A 17,887-nucleotide genomic window follows, 5' to 3' on the forward strand; every position below is an offset into this window, starting at 1 on the left:
CTAGCAGAGCCCCGGCGTGCGTCCCTCAGCTCTGGCTGCCGGCAGGGCCCTGCTAGCCAGACCATGCAGCCGCGGATGCGCACGCTGGCCCAAAGGGGGTCCACGCATATGCGCGGTGACCCACCTCAGCGGGGGCACCGCCAACATGGTGGAGCCACACAGAGGGCCCAAGCGGAGGAAGGTAGGTCCCTCCCAGATTGCGATGGCCCGCTGATTAGTGGCCCCCGATCGCGGGCCTGGCCACCGCTGAGGCCCCCCCCCGGAGTCAGTTACCACGCACCCCCATCAGGACCGCCACCGCGGCCACATGTTCCAGTTCCCACCGGGTGGAACCACATGTAAACCACGCCGGTGGGAGTTCGGCCAATCGACTGCAGAGAATTGCCGCGGGGGCCTGTTCCAACGGCCTCCGACCTGCGGCGCTTCAACCACGCTCGTGGAACTGGCAGGTCCACGGAGAATCGCAGCAGCGCCGTCTCGCCGGATTTCCGGCGTGAATGGCTATTCTCCACCCCCATGCCAGGCGCGATTCCGGCGCAGAGGGTCGGAGAATCCCGCCCATGAAGTTCGAAATGTTTTGGGAGAATCAGCACTGGCATGTCAGCCTTGATTTGGTATTCAGTTTGAAGACTAACACTATATGACAGGTAAATAATATTTGCACCCTCAACAGTAACATGAGGAAAAATGTATTTACGCAGCAAGTGGTTAGGATCTGGAACACATTGCCTGAATATGATGAGGCAGATTTAATTGAAAATAAAAATGGCTTATTGTCACAAGTTGGCTTCGAATGAAGTTACTGTGAAAAGTCCCTAGTCGCCACATTCCGGAGCCTGTTCGGGGAATTGAACCCTGCTGCTGGCCTGCCTTGGTCTGCTTCCAAAGCCAGCGATTTAGCCCTGTGCTAAACAGCCCCTATTGGGTCCTTCAAAAGGGAATGGGAGAGTTCAAATTGCAGTGTGACAACGATAGGGCAGAGGTGTAAGCCCTAACTGATTTTCTTTTGCAAAGAGCTGACATGGACACGGCGGGCCAAATGGCCTCCTGTGTCGTAACCATTGATGATTATCTGTGCTGGATTCTCCGCTGCATGCTGCCAGTAGTGGAGTTCCCGATGTGGCGGTGAATCCAAGGTTGGCCGAAAAACAGAATCAGTGCCTATGCTCTGGCCCCCTCTGGCAGCAGCACTGAGATTTTCACCCATTGACCCAAATTCACCCATTTGCATTCTATTAGTGAGCTGGCAATGGAGCATCCAAACCCGCGTGAATTTCCGTTCCTCTGGGCAGGGATTCATGTGGGCAAGAATTTGTGCAGGTATTTACCAGCAAGGTCCTGGCGCAGTAGACTTTGCGGTGGGCCAAGGGGGTAACTCCTTAAGAGAGTTCTCCCTAAAGTCCATTGGAGGGCCACCCTCCCCTCCACAATGCAAATCCTGTCCAGTCCACTGAAACCAGAGCCCCCACCAGCCCCACCACCAGAAACCCCCACCATAAGAGAGATCCCACCAGAGGCATTTTAGGGTGGGAGGGAGGTTGCTGCTAACGCTGCTGTGAGAGAGTCATGGGTTTGAGCCTGGGGGGGGAATGGATAGTGTATACAGGAGGTGGAGGGAAGTGGGGCTGGTCACGGTTAGAGATCTGTATTTGGAGGAAGGGTTTGCCAGTCTGGAGAAGCTAAGGGAGAGGGTAGAGCTGCCGAGGGGAGTGAGTTCAGGTATCTGCAGGTTAGCGACTTTGCGCAAAAGGTCTGGAGGAGGTTCTCAGGTTGCCGGGATGCACACTGCTGGAGCGACTGCTGCTTCCGGATGTGGAAGGGGAGGGAAGAATTGGGTATATATACAAGTGGCTGGGGGAGCAGGGAGGTGAGCGGGTGGTGAAGATCAAAGAGAAATGGGAAGTGAAGCTGGGAATGGAGATCAATTGGGAGGAGCATGGAGTGAGGCACTGCGTAGGGTAAACGGGACCTCCTCATGTGCAATGATGAGCCTGATACAGTTTAAGGTGGTGCACAGGGTGCATATGGCTCGGGCGAGAATGAGTGGGTTCTTTCAGGGGGTAGCAGATGAGTGTGAGAGGTGTGGGTGGGAGCCAGCGAATCACACGCACATGTTTTGGGGTTGCGAAAAATTGGGAAGGTACTGGGCGGGAGTGTTCGCAGTCTTAGCCAGGATAGTGGAGGAAGAGCTGGACCCGGGCCCTTTGATGGCGATATTTGGGGTTTCAGAGAAGCCGGAGCTCATGGAGAGCAGGAAGGCCAATGTCTTGGCCTTCGCCTCTCTGATTGCACAGGGACGAGTTTTGCTGGAGTGGCGGTCGGCATCGTCACCGGGGGTAGCGGCCTGGTTGGGTGACCTGTACGACTTGCTGCGATTAGAGAACATAGAACATAGAACAGTACAGCACAGAACAGGCCCTTCGGCCCTCAATGTTGTGCCGAGCATTGTCCGAAACCAAGATAAAGCTATCACACTCCCTGTCATTCTGGTGTGCTCCATGTGCCTATCCAATAACCGCTTGAAAGTTCCTAAAGTGTCCGACTCCACAAGATAAAGTATGAGTTAAGGAACTCTTCAGGGGGGGTTTGAGGAAAGGTGGGGGATGTTTGTGACCGTGTTTGAGAGGCTGTTCATTGTGGGGGAGGGGGTGGGTGGAAAAGGGGAAAAATCTGTACGGACTGTATTGTTGGGAAGCATGTTTCCCGGGGTGTTTGTTCGCTGTAACCGGTTTTGACATATGTTTGTAATAAAATACATTTAAAAAGAGAAAAGTAGGGTGCTCTTTCCAAGGCTGGTGCAGACTCAATGGGCCAAATAGCTTCCTTCTACGATTTGAGGTTCCCCCATTGAGTCAGACAGTCTGCCGAGACCCTCAGCCATGGCCGTTACCAACTGTGTGATGCCTTGGGACACCTTCTCTCATGGTGCCAGCGTTGTGCACCAGGCTCTGCACTGTGGTCGCCACCCTAGCAGTGTTGGCCTCGTTGCCACGCATTGCCGGCGACATCTCCTGCACCTGTAGCTTCTGGGAGTCCTCCAAGCGGCTATGGCTCTGCTGGAGTGTCGCTGACATCTCCCTCTGAATGTCCCGGTCACTCCCTTATGCCTCCATCAGCTCCATAGACTGTTCCACAGGCTCAACATCTGGCTGGGACCCAGCTGGATCTTGAGATCCAGCAGACCTCCGATTGCTGACTCATCTGGGCATTACTGCCTCCACCTGATGTGCATCAGCAACTGTGCGGTGCTCCACAGATTATGCCCCAGAAGCCTGTCCACAAACATTTCCCACCAAGATGCGTGTATCTGCGCTGGTGAAGGGTGGGGTTGACAGCTGTGATGCATCGATTGTGTCTTCCTTGGAGCTCTCCTCCAAGGCGTTCTCCTGGGAGGCTGGAGAGGGGGCCACCCGGGATGGGCCGGCGTCGTTGACTGGAGGACCTGTGGGTGAATGGACATGTGGTCAGTGAGAGGGATAGTTCAGTCAGTAAGGCAATAACAACTCACGTTTGACAGGCCCTCCGGGTAGGGCCCGGTGATTCCTCACCTCTGCGGCACCCGCCAGCTTCCACATGGATGACTGCTCTGTCCTCGGCCACCCCCGTCACCATCAGGGCCCGCTCCTCAAAGGAGTTTAGGCTTCCTCTGCCTAAACCATCAAGTGTATTGCACAGATGAGTTTTAAAGGAGTGATATTTTTTCACTGACTCTGTCTGGATTGCTTTCTGTAATGGGGTTTTCCAGGCAGGGGTCTCTGTAATAGGGTTATGTCTGGCACACCACCGCCAGTCTTGCCCACTCCCAACGGTTGTGGTTTTGTGAGAGGTTTTCCTGAGGAGATACAGAGACGGCATCATTAGCCACAGACGTGGTTCACAGTGAAGGAGGGGTTGGGGGGTTGAAGGGAGAGGGGGAGTGGAGCGAGGTTGGGGGTCTCATGGAGTGGATGCTTGCGTGGGGGCATAAAGGTCTCCGGGGGAGGGTGGGGTTGTCTACTCACTCGTACTGCCCGGTGTAGGACGCTGAACCTTTTCCGACACTGGAGGCCAGGCCTCCTGGTCATACTCCCAGCATCCATAGCCGCCACCTCATCCCAGGCGGCAGAGGCTGCCCTGTGGCTCACACTCCGTGACCCTCGGGGAAACAGGACATCCCTCCTGTCTTCCACTGCATCAAGCAGCCTCCCCTGAGCTGCATCCCCGAATTTTGGGGCCGGTCTCCTGGGTGCCATGACTGCGAGCTGAGTGGAGTTGGCTGTGCGAGTGCTGCTTAAGGGTTGCTCAACCCTGTTAGTGGGGGGCTGGCGAGCGCAGTCCCGGCGAATCAGCTGGAGAGCCTTCATTTGTGGCGAGAAGCCCATGAGGCCTCGTTAATTGGATCAATTAACGTCGAATTGCATTGCCGGCCTTGCTGGGCCGAGTGCTGGGAAGCTCACTGCAGTTCCCGCTCACTATAACACTTAGAAATCTTTCCGGAGAATTGCGCTCAAAGGGTGGTAGAGCTTTGGAACTTTCTCCTACAAACAGCAGGTGAAAATAGGTCAGTTATTAATTTTAAATCTGAGATCGGTAGATTTTTGCGAAGCAAAATATTAAGGAATATGGCCAAAGGCAGGTATATGACGTTAGGTCACATGTCAGCCATGATCTCATTGAATAACACAACAGGCTTGATGGGCTGAATGGCTGAGGGGTGTCTGCAAGAGGGTTTTCCAGGCAGGGGTCTCTGTAATGGGGGTTTCCAGGCAGGGGTCTCTGTAATGGGGGTTTCCAGGCAGGGGGGTCTCTGTAATGGGGGTTTCCAGGTAGGGGTCTCTGTAATGGGGGTTTCCAGGCAGGGGTCTCTGTAATGCGGTTTTCCAGGCAGGGGTCTCTGTAATGGGGGTTTCCAGGCAGGGGTCTCTGTAATGGGGGTTTCCAGGCAGGGGTCTCTGTAATGTGGGTTTCCAGGCAGGGGTCTCAGTAATGGGGGTTTCCAGGCAGGGGGGTCTCTGTAATGGGGGTTTCCAGGCAGGGGTCTCTGTAATGGGGGTTTCCAGGCAGGCGTCTCTGTAATGGAGTTTTCCAAGCAGGGGGGTCTCTGTAATGGGGGTTCCCAGGCAGGGGTCTCTGTAATGGGGTTTCCAGGCAGGGGTCTCTGTAATGGGGGTTTCCAGGCAGGGGTCTCTGTAATGGGGGTTTCCAGGCAGTGGTCTCTGTGATGGGGTTTTCCAGGCAGGCGTCTCTGTAATGGAATTTTCCAAGCAGGGGGGTCTCTGTAATGGGGGTTTCCAGGCAGGGGTCTCTGTAATGGGGGTTTCCAGGCAGGGGTCTCTGTAATGGGGGTTTCCAGGCAGGGGTCTCTGTAATGGAGTTTTCCAAGCAGAGGGGTCTCTGTAATGGAGTTTTCCAAGCAGAGGGGTCTCTGTAATGGGGGTTGCCATGCAGGGGTCTCTCTAATGGGGGTTTCCAGGCAGGGGGGTCTCTGTAATGGGGGTTTCCAGGCAGGGGTCTCTGTAATGGGGGTTTCCAGGCAGGGGTCTCTGTAATGGGGGTTTTCAGGCAGGGGTCTCTGTAATGGAGTTTTCCAAGCAGAGGGGTCTCTGTAATGGAGTTTTCCAAGCAGAGGGGTCTCTGTAATGGGGGTTTCCATGCAGGGGTCTCTCTAATGGGGGTTTCCAGGCAGGGGGGTCTCTGTAATGGGGGTTTCCAGGCAGGGGTCTCTGTAATGGGGGTTTCCAGGCAGGGGTCTCTGTAATGGGGGTTTCCAGGCAGGGGTCTCTGTAATGGGGGTTTCCAGGCAGGGGTCTCTGTAATGGGGGTTTCCAGGCAGTGGTCTCTGTAATGGGGTTTTCCAGGCAGGCGTCTCTGTAATGGAATTTTCCAAGCAGGGGGGTCTCTGTAATGGGGGTTTCCAGGCAGGGGTCTCTGTAATGGGGGTTTCCAGGCAGGGGTCTCTGTAATGGGGGTTTCCAGGCAGGGGTCTCTGTAATGGAGTTTTCCAAGCAGAGGGGTCTCTATAATGGAGTTTTCCAAGCAGAGGGGTCTCTGTAATGGGGGTTTCCATGCAGGGGTCTCTCTAATGGGGGTTTCCAGGCAGGGGGGTCTCTGTAATGGGGGTTTCCAGGCAGGGGTCTCTGTAATGGGGGTTTCCAGGCAGGGGTCTCTGTAATGGGGGTTTCCAGGCAGGGGTCTCTGTAATGGAGTTTTCCAAGCAGAGGGGTCTCTGTAATGGAGTTTTCCAAGCAGAGGGGTCTCTGTAATGGGGGTTTCCATGCAGGGGTCTCTCTAATGGGGGTTTCCAGGCAGGGGTCTCTGTAATGGGGGTTTCCAGGCAGGGGGGTCTCTGTAATGGGGGTTTCCAGGCAGGCGTCTCTGTAATGGGGGTTTCCAGGCAGGGGGGTCTCTGTAATGGGGGTTTCCAGGCAGGCGTCTCTGTAATGGAGTTTTCCAAGCAGGGGGGTCTCTGTAATGGGGGTTTCCATGCAGGGGTCTCTGTAATGGGGGTTTCCAGGCAGGGGGGTCTCTGTAATGGGGGTTTCCAGGCAGGGGTCTCTGTATTGCCGTTTTCCAGGCAGGGGTCTCTGTAATGGGGGCTTCCAGGCAGTGGTCTCTCTCATGGGGGGTTTCCGTTGGAACCTCTCTGATGGGGAGTTTCTGGTGGGAGTCTCTCTTATGGGGGGGTCTTTGGTGGGAGTCACTTTCATGGGGTGATTTATGTTAGGGGTCTCAGTAATTGGGGTTTTTGGTGGGGACTCTCTTATAGGACGTCTGTGTAATGGAATCTCTGGTGGGGTGGGGGTATGGTGGACCAGAAAATCCCACAGTGGGGGTGAACTGAATTGTACTGCGGCAGGGGAGGGGCGCAGCCACCAGAACTCGTTATCTAGTCGCCCGCTCAAAATGATGGCCCCATCGCGGGATTAACGAGAGACTCCTCTGCTAACCCCACCATGCATAAATTTGCAAGTCAAGGGACAGTGACCGCCTCTGATTTGTGCTCCCAGTGCGAGCGCAATTCATCTCCAGCGGGCGAACGTCCCAAATGGCCCTGATCTGTAGTGGCACCTTTTTGTGGCCTGAAAGCACACATGCTGTTTTATTCATGAGTTGAGAGTGTGCGTATGTGATGAACATGTTCTGTGCTGTGCACTTCAGTGTTCTGTTTCTCGGTTTGACCCCAGGTTCAGCTCATTATTGGCTGTGGCAGGCAATAATGGATTAAAACTTCATGTTTGCATAACTAAGCCCTTATCTCAGATGTGCAGGAGCTTGTTTCACAACATGAGTGGTGAATAGTTCCGCTGGACTGACAACAACTCGATCCAGACAAAGAACTCCTTTTTCAGCGAACACAAAATCTAGTTTACCGCCTTCTGCTCGACAATGGTGACAAGCATGCTGACAACACCAAGCGTCCTTTACTCTCTGCAACTAATCTAACCCTGGGGACGTTTGTGAAGAAACTAGCAGGGAGCCCTCTGAGTTCCACCTAACAACTGGAGTTCATTTCTAAGATTCAGAAAGCAAGGACTTGTCATTTTGTTGTCTCCTGGAACAATACTAAAGTTGACATTCTCCTCTTTACCAACATGGGTTTGTGACAGGTAGGGTTGCCAACTGTGTTTTAATGTATTCCTGGATGATTCATCACATGACTTGTCCCCATGCTCCAGCCTTTAGGCCAACACATCCAACGTTGTGATGCACTGCCTTCCTAAACCAATGGGAAAGCAAAAAGACTTATTGGATGATGCTTGACTGTCATCCAAACAGTCTCCTACTTCTTCACCACAGTCTTGATAACACATCATAGGCTGGATGATGGTGTGTGTTTGTGCGTGTGTGCATATGACCGTGTGACTGGTACGGGTCTGCACTGGACAGGTAGGACTGGTACCAGTCCTTTTTTAATGTGTCTGAGACCAATTTGGATCAATAGGCGTCATTTCCAGGTTTTACTGCTTTTTTCCCTTCTGGAACCTCTGCAGTCCCTGGGAGTCATGCCAAAGTAATGCGCAGAAAATGGAAGAACAGTTATAAACTGTAAGACTGTTATGGATAGGGCTGTAGGTTGGAGGATAAGGAGAAGTAGGTTCAGATAAAAGCGCATGACCAACATCAATCACCAACGACCCTCTGCCAGCTCAGGGCAATCTGTCGCACCACAAATCCTTACTACCACTAGCCAATTGCTTTTCTTTAATCCAACCTTCTGGATCTCACACTCATTGTCAACAAATATAAACATTAACATCAAATCCATGGAACACTATTCCACTGGTAGGAATCTCCATTCAGGAGACTATGTTCTCCTGCCAAAGCCGAATTGCTTCTGTTTCATGCTGGCACTGGGAGTGGCACCCACAAGCGATTCAATGTCCTTGGCCATGCAAATTTATGCAGGTATCGCTGAGGATTTGTCGTGAATCACGCTATCGGGCCACCATTTTGAGCTGGCAGTTGATAGTGAGGTCCAGCGGCTGGCCCCCTCCCCTCACAATGCAAACCCTCTGACAAGTAGGGGCGTCCTCCCACTCCCACCACAGGAATTACTGGGTCACCCCTTCCTCACAGAATGCATGCATGAGGGTAACCCGATAACCCCACCAAGCCCCCCCCCATCAGAGGCAACCCCCTAAAGACCCCCATCAGACCCCACCATCCGAGACCCCATCAATGACCCCCAACAGAGACCCACCAACAGTGACCACCATAACAAAGAATTACTCATAGGAGAGAACCCCCCCCCCCCCCCACCACCCCCCACAGCAGAGAAACCCCCCACAGCAGAGAAACCCCCCACAGCAGAGAAACCCCACCACAGCAGACAAACCCCTCCACAACAGAGAAACCCCTCCACAACAGAGAAACCCCCCACAGCAGAGAAACCCCCCACAGCAGAGAAACCCCTCCACAACAGAGAAACCCCTCCACAGCAGAGAAACCCCCCACAGCAGAGAAACCCCCCACAGCAGAGAAACCCCCCATAGCAGAGAAACTTCCCCCCCATAGCAGAGAAGACACCCCCAATAACAGGGAAGCACCTCCATGTCAGAGTTACCCCCTCCATAGCAGAGAAACCTCCTTACTGCCCATCAGTCACTCCTGTCTGGAAGCTAAAAGCAGTCCAGGAAGAAACAGTGAAATAAAAACTTTTTCACTGACCTGTGCCTTACACCTTTTCCCTCTGACAGGTGTCTAGAAAGCAGCAGTTATAACTTAATTGAATGCCAAAATAACATTACAGTGCTTCAAACCTCTTGGATCCTTTGATCTGAAAGGCTCCTATTCACTTCAAAGAGAAATAATTTTCAGTAGCTTGTAATCAACATCTTCCTGAATGGTGCCTGAATTGATTATTTTAAATTCCCTTCACACTAGAATGGATCTCAAGGGGCCTGCTGTGAAACTAAGCAATATGTATAAAAATCTAGCTATGATTGACAGCTCATGACCACATCAAAAATAGTTAAGTGTTTCCTGCTGAGAAAAAGCGGAAGCGAAAACACTTAACTCCTAGATGTTTCGAAACATTGCGGTTAGTTTCACAGTAGGCTACTGCTATGGTGGTGATGGGTGCTCTCTGCTATGAGGGGGTTCCCTGTTATGCGGGTTCTCTGCTATAGCTTGTTCTCTGATATGGGCGGTTCTCTGATATGGGTGTTTCCTGTTATGGGGGGTCTCTGGTGGAGTTCTCTGATGTAGGTCTCCGGAGGGGTTCTCTGGTAGGGGTCTCTGATGGAGGTGTCTGATGGAGGTCTCTGATGGGAGGTCTGCTGGGGGGGTTTGGTTGAGAGCCTGGGGAAGGGGTGGGCAGGATTTACATTGTGGAGGGAGAGGACCTTCCAATGGACTTTGGGGAAACCTACATTAAATACTTATTCCCTTGGTCCACCGCAAGGTCCAACGTGTCAGTGCCACACTGGCAAATACTTGTACCAATCCATGCCTGTGTGAATCCCGGACCAGAAGGCTGGAGAATCACAGCCCCTTAATAGGACACAAATGGAACATTTTGCCCTGTTTGCATCCTTCCGCTGTCATGGGGCACAAACCTCAATGCCATCGCCAGCGGGGGACCAGAGCATGCCCGATGTTATCCAGCGCATCGGGAACTCTGCTACTGATAGCAGTTGGCAGAGAATCCAGTCTCACATGTTTATAATTGTTAACATAAATAGTTCATAGCCGTCGAATATTTCCATCAACTATTCCTCTTCATTCAGTCACTTAATCCAAATTATTTGACCGTTCAATATTTTTGCCATTAAATTTTCAATTTATGTTGTTATGTTCACTTTTTAAAATAAATTTAGAGTACCCAGTTCTTTTTTTTTTCAATTAAGGGCCAATCCACCTACCCTGCACATCTTTGGGTTGTGGGGGTGAGACCCACGCAGACACGGGGAGAATGTGCAAATTCCACACGGACAGTGACCCGGGGCCGGGAGCGCACCTGGGTCCTCAGTGCCGTGAGGCAGCAGTGCTAACCACTGCGCCGCCGTGCCACCCTATGTGGTTTTATAATTGGTTTAGATAATTCTGTTTTTTGTTAAATGGAAAGAATGATTTTTTTTTTAATATATTAATTTAGCGTACCCAATTATTTTTTTCCAATTAAGGGGCAATTTAGCGTGGCCAATCCACCTATCCTGCACATCTTTTGGGTTGTGGGGGTGAAACCCTCGCAGACACGGGGAGAATGTGCAAACTCCACACAGACAGTGACCCAGGGCCAGGATTCGAACCCGGGTCCTCAGCGCCGTAGGCAACAATGCTAACCACTGTGCCACCGTGCTGCCCTGGAAAGAATGATTTTAATTATCGCAGGCAAAACAAGAACTGTCAAAATGCACCCATTGCGGGCAGGAATTAAATATTAATTGGTTCCGAGCAGAATTGACTCTCTCCAATCCCTTGGAATATCGGGGGCAAGTGTCTTTTGAGAAGTTACTGAATTTGCATTGCGGCTTAGCTGTTGAGTGGATTGGTCATGTGATTCCGCGAATACGGCCAGGTCCCAAGTTTGATTTCTATGTTGTATGTGCACGTGAACATAGGAACATAGGAGCAGGAGTAAGCCATTCAGCACCTTGAGTCTGCTCTGTCATTTAAGTGACCGATCTTGTGCCTTATCGCCATCTTCCCGCACTATCCCCATATTAATATCATTCATATTTGGAGATGCAGTGACCTCTGCTTTGAACATACCTTACCATGAGGAGTGCAAGGCACAAGAGTTGTGTGGCACTATGCCCCAAACTTCACCAAGTGTTTTAACTCTGTACTGCCTCCATGCTCTTAAATGCAAGGATGCCTGGAGAGAATTCTAATAGATAGTATGAGCCCTCCACGTTCATTATTTGCAGTTAGCCCCAACCTATTGTCAGGGTTATATAAAGAGCTTCCAGTTCCACTGTCCACTGGGATCAATATGAAACCTTTGCCATTCTCAAACATTTCTGTGCTACTACCCATGAATAACATTTTTGTTTTCTTTCACTTACCTTTGCACTGAGAACCCATTCAGCCTGTGGTTGAGATAGTATATTGTGGATTATGACAAGCAATAAAAAATCTTTTATCAGAAAACATCAGACAACATTTGCATTTAAGTTTCAGCACTGAAAAGGGCTATTCAGTCCAACTGGACTGCTGATGTTTCTAAGTCTCCACCTGCCTCACGTCATCTCACCCAATCACCAAATACTTATGTTCCTAATTCCCTCATGAACTTACCTCACTTCCCCTCATGAACCGCAAACCACTGTTAATCAGCCTCAAAGTCTCCACCTGTCCAAACCGGAAAGATTTTAAAGAACATTTCATTGATCTTGTTAACAGGTGGGCAAAAAAAATCAACTCCAAAATCACTAGATTAACAGATATGTTCAGGGTTGCTGGCAATCCCGATTTTTGGGGGGCCAGGCACAATGATTTATATTTCAGGAATGCACAGACAGCCCAGGCTCCAAGAGTGCAAGTTTAAAAAAAAAATTCAAGTGTACATTTTCCCATTTGCTTCGGTGCCCTGTCTCGTGGTAACAGCAGCTGTTAAGATTTTCGATTATATTCATATCAGCAACAAATAGAGCACCTGAACTCAAAGCTCGGCCTTTCTCCTGCCTCTCGTTTCCATGGTAATAGATGGCAACCCTGTGTGCACAACCTTGATAAGATGATTGGAGGCAATGTGATGACAGCATAAAAGCAGGAATTATGTGACCAGTTCAACAAATGGAGAACAGCAATTGCGAGGAGACGGGGAAGATCTTTGTGGTTGCATTCAGGAAGGGCTCAAGATGAAGGCGGCGTAGTGAGGGGAAATTTTCCACTGAGGAACAGATGGGTAAGGGATTAGAAGGGAGGTCAGGAAACATTCCTTCACCCTGAGGGTGGTAAGGGTTTGGTGGAAAGAGTGGTAGATAAACTCTCTCCACATTTAACAAATATCTTGCTGTCCACTTGAGGAGCTGTGACCAGCCGGACTACAGACCAAGTGCGTTCCTGCATGAGGCTGGGCACCTCTTCATCAAACATCATGGACTGAATGGCCTCCTTCTGTGCCATAAATTTTCTATAAATTCCATTGGGTAGAATTTTACAAAAAATGATTAAGTGCAAGATTCTGGCTGTGTCACAGCTTGGTATGGCAACTGCTTAGCCCAAGACCAGAGAAACTACAGAGAGTCGTGAACACAGCCCAATCCATCACGTGAAACCGTCTCGCATCCATTGACTCTGACTACACCTCCTGTTATCTTGGGAAAGCAGGCAGCATAATCAAAGACCCCTCCATCCAGTTTATTCCCTCTTCCATCTTCTTCCATCGGGCAGGAGATACAAGAGCCTGAGAACATCCATTAATAGGTTCAAAAACCGCTTCTTCGCTGCTGATACCATAGAATTTCATAGAATTTACAGTGCAGAAGGAGGCCATTCGGCCCATCGAGTCTGCACCGGCTCTTGGAAAGAGCACCCTACCCAAGGTCAACACCTCCACCTTATCCCCATAACCCCGTAACCCCACCCAACACTGAGGGCAATTTATCATGGCCAATCCACCTAACCTGCACATCTTTGGACTGTGGGAGGAAATCGGAGCACCCGGAGGAAACCCATGCACACACGGGGAGGATGTGCAGACTCCACACAGACAGTGACCCAAGCCGGAATCGAACCTGGAACCCTGGAGCTGTGAAGCAATTGTGCTATCCCAAGGCTACCGTGCTGCTGTGATACGAGGCTCTTGAATAACACCCTTATGTATTGAACTGATCTCTTCATACACCTTCTGTACTGAGTAGTACTGCACTCTGAGTAATACTGCAGGTATGCTCACCTGCTAGCAAGGACGGCTGGCGGAGCTGGGGCCCCCCAGTGATGAGCATTACTAGGGCCAGAAATGTGGTACGAGAGGCAGGCCGTCAGGGTAAACAGCCAGGGGTAGGGCTAGGTCCTGGAGGGGGAAGTGGATGCGGGGGTGGGATATGCGGGGGCTGGGATCGCAATGCAGGCCATGTCCACCACGTGGCCCGTTGGACGTGGCTGGACACGGGTGTACTCACGGTGCCAACATATCCGCCCTCTACCCCCCTTCAGAGAACAGATTTCAGATTTGAGCCAGCTGTTGTTGGCATCTGCCTTACCACCGCAGCCGTGGTGGATGCCCTGAGGCTGTACAAGCAGGAGCGCTCGGGGAGGACCCTGACGAACAGGAGTACGTATGGTCCAGAGGAGCTGGGGCAAGTCAGGGACAATAGAGAACCGGCCGTCCATCCAGCCGAGGAGGAGGTGGGATGGAGGCGGCACATCAGGCCTCGTGTTTCCCCGCAGCACCTGCCGTACGAGGACCTGCTAGACTGGGCGTGCCGCGGAAGACTCCGGCTGAGCCGGGACACATGCATCAACTGAGCCCGGTGATGGCACATCTGGCACTGCGGGGGCATGGGGGAGGGACCCCCCTCCCGGAGGCCGTCAAGGTGATGGTCGCCCTGAAATCCTTCACAATGAGGTCCTTCCAGGTGCCGAGTGGGGATCTATCAGGGATTTCCCAATCCTCCATGCAGAGGTGTATACATGCCATGACCGATGCTCTGTATGCCCGGGCGGAGCATAACATCACCTTCGGTGTGGACCAAGCCCACCAGATTCCCAACAGCAGGATTCACCGCCATTGCCGGCGTGCCCCAGGACCAAGGGGTGATTGATTGTACACATGTCTCTCTGCAGGCACAGGTGCATGAGGGGGTGCCCTTCATCAATATGAAGAGATTCCACTCCCTCAATGTGCAGCTGGTGTGTGATCACTGCATGCACACCGTGCACGTCTGCGCCTGATACCCGGGCAGTGTGTAGAACAACACCTTCATCCTGGCACACTCGTCGGTGCCAGAGACATTGGAGGCTCTTCCCCTTGTGAGGGGCTGGCTGCTGGGTGACAGGGGCTATCCACTGCAGCCGTGGCTGATGATGCCTATCCAGAGGCCACAGACAGACATTGAAATTCAATAAAACGCTGCCCACGCAGATAACGGGAACATGGTCGAGCGGTGCAGCAGAGTACTGGAGATACGGTTCAGATGCCTGGAGCTCTCTAGGGGGGCCTTCAGTACATCCCTGGGAGGATCGCCTGCATCGTGGTGGCCAGCTCCTCATGTAGACCCTGGCTCTTTGTCTGCATCTCCAACATTGATGGGGCCACCCTTTCCTTCTGGACAGCAGCTAGTCCCTGGCCACCCTCCGACCTTCTGGCCCCTCAGGGGTTCCTACCTCCACCTGATGTACCGCAGCGCGTGTGTGGTGCGCACCAGATAGTGTCCCAGGTGCCTCTTCACTAAAGTGAGTGTCTCTGGGATGGTGGAGAATTCCAGTGACGTAAAGTCGGTATCATCCCCAGACGTGTCCTCCAGGGGGTTGCGGGTTTGGGGCTGGGGGCGAGAGACCCCGGAAGGCCCCACCCCAGAGTCCGGTGAGTTATGGGGTTGCGGCTCGTTCCTCACCTTCCAGCGGTGACCCTGCAAGACACAATACAAGATCCATGGTTAGACCGCGGGTGGGCGTGCTGCGGGTGGGACGGGTGACCCACAATCCATAGGGACATCGCAATGCTTCAGGAGCTCTCTGCTGTCCCATGCTGGCCTCCGCTTCTGCGACTGCCCACTCTGCCACCTCGTCAACCAGGTCCAACTCCCTCTGCTCCGTCACGGTGAGGGACTTGTAAGTCTGACAGACCGCCTCCCATCTGTTCTCACCCCTGGCGGTTGTAGGCTGCCTACTCCTGGGGGTAGGGGGGACAGATAATGCAAAGTATGAGATACTCGGATGCAGGCAGTGCAGGGGATCCACAGCTGGTGGCCTGAGTATGGGCATCCGGCCATGGCGGGTGGTATGGGTGTTGGCATGAGGTGCAGGGTGGGGTGCGAGAGGGCTGCCGGCGGCCAGGGCTCAGTTGCTCTACACGGGTGGGGGAGTGTGTGTGGGTTTAGGGTGATGCCAAGGGCATGGGACCGTCCCATGTTGCGTTTGGGCTGGTGGGGGGTTCTTTTGAGGGCATTAGAGATCAGGGTGCCATTAAAAATGGCAGCCCGAACTCTCGCTACAATGGGGAGTTGCGGCAAGCAGAGCTCCCCACTGTAAAAAAACGGGGCTCTCTGCGGCCTCGGCCGCACGTTCCCCATTAAGGCCACATATTCAAAGCGAGTTACATTGAATAGCCATATGTTTCGCAGCATTGCGAGTGCCGAGAAACACGCAGCTAAAAGCACTCGCTCGGAAACTTTGCTGGCTTTTAGGAAGATCATGTCCAGAGTCTCCAGAACACAGAATCCAGCCCTAAGTGTCATTTCAGGCGGGAAAACTGATGAGAATCCCACTGGCTGTCCCGGCGCGATTCCCATTCCCAGTCTCCACGCTTGGTCATTTTTGTATGCCCCCTCATCACTAGAACCAGCGCACCTCCCTACCCTCCAAGTGACTGACAACCCACTATGGGGTCGCTGAATGCCTACCCACTAAAGGCCCCCCATTTCAGAACTCCCCCTCCAAGCCCCCCCTTCAGGTCCTGCCCCTTGGCAGTGCCCCATGGAACCCTGGCACTACCCCTAGCACCCTGGCACATAGGCATTGCCCTTGACACACCCTTGGAGTGCCAATCTTGCACCCTGGTGGTACCAACTAGGCAGAGCAATGTTTTCGTGCCTGGGGGCAGTTTGCCCTGTCCCCAACCACCCGGGGGCTCCAATGGCTTCCGCACCACCACCCCCTTCCCTGGCGTGGTCGTCACATCTGGTCTCCATTGATGGAGACCAGTAGAGATTCCCGTCGACATCAAGCTCCACCATCAGGGGTGGTGAATCCCGGGAGGGGGAGACTTAAAAATGCATATTTAAATGGATTTAAATACTCATTTAAATATGCAAGTCTTTTCATTCCCAGCGAGAATGTGGACCTGATTGTGTCCAGTGCTGCGGGCTGGGAGACTTCTAGTGTGAGCCCCATTTTGAGGTCTCCTGCTATTCCTTGTAGTGTCTGGCACAATGCAGGGGGAGTAGGGAAAATCGCCCCTGGCATGGAAGAGCTGAACCAAGTTGTGACCTGAAAAATACAGATGTGGTATTTAGGATCGGGATATTCCCCAGCCCGAGGAGCTGGTTTTAGAAGAGAAGGCTGTGAAAAATCATACCGATGAATGTCAGGTCTGGTCAGCTCCTTCCCATAGGCCCGCCTCCAGGAAATGTTACCAGAGATGGTGGCACAGTGGTTAGACCGGCTGTCTCACCGGACCAGGGATCGGGTTCAGTTCCAGCCTTGGGTGGCTGTTTGTGTGGAGTGTGCAAGTTTACCCCATGTCTGCGTGGGTTACCTACGGGTGCTTCTGTCTCCTCCCACAGTCCAAGGATGGGCGCAGTAAGATGTCTTACAACACCAGCTTAAAGTCCAACAGGTTTGTTTCGAATCACTAGCTTTCGGAGTGTGGTGAATGTGATTCACACTATATATAGTTGCCAATATCACTCCATGTATATTTTTTCGTTATCTACCCGTTGTAAGATCAATGCTGTATATAGTTGCCAATATAACTCCGTGTATATATGTTCACTATCCACCATTGTAAGTGCAGTTGCACTATCCGACCACCAGGGGGAGTCGCTCTGGGAGTACGCAAGAGTTTGTACTGAGCTCCTCCCTTGGCTCTGCCCAGGACTCCTCCCCCTGGGACCGATGTATAAATATCAGTGCCTTAGAGCCAGCCTGCCAGTTCATCTGAAGTTCAACGAAGAATAGGCTGGCTCTGTTGTAAGTGTATTAAAGCCTCTGTTCAGATCCAACTACACGTGTTCGCTGAATTGATGGTTCTATCACGGAGCACAGCTCCTTCATCAGGATTCACTTGATGAAGGAGCTGCGCTCTGAAAGCTAGTGATGCGAAATAAACCTGTTGGACTTTAACCTGGTGTTGTAAGACTTCTTACTGTGCCTATGCCAGTCCAATGCCAGCATCTCCACATCATGGCAGTCCAAAGCTGTGCAAGTTAGGTGGATTGGACATGCTAAATTACCCTTTGGTGTCCAAAAGGTCAGGTGGGGTTACTGGTTTACGGGGATAGGGTGGGCTTGGGCCGAGGGAGGCTCCTCTTTCTGGGGGTCAGTGCAAACTCTTTTTTTTAATAAATTTAGAGTACCCAATTATTTTTTCCAATTAGGGGGCAATTTAACGTGGCCAATCCACCTATCTTGCACATCTTTGGGTTGTGGGGGTGAAACCCACGCAGACACGGGGAGAATATGTGCAAACTCCTCACAGACAGTGACCCAGGGCCGGGATTCGAACCCAGGTCCTCAGCGCCGTAGGCAGCAATGCTAACCACTGTGCCACCGTGCTGCCCAGGTCAGTGCAAACTCA

Source organism: Scyliorhinus canicula, chromosome 1 (genome assembly GCF_902713615.1).
Source record: "Scyliorhinus canicula chromosome 1, sScyCan1.1, whole genome shotgun sequence".
NCBI classification, from domain to species: Eukaryota; Metazoa; Chordata; class Chondrichthyes; order Carcharhiniformes; family Scyliorhinidae; genus Scyliorhinus; species Scyliorhinus canicula.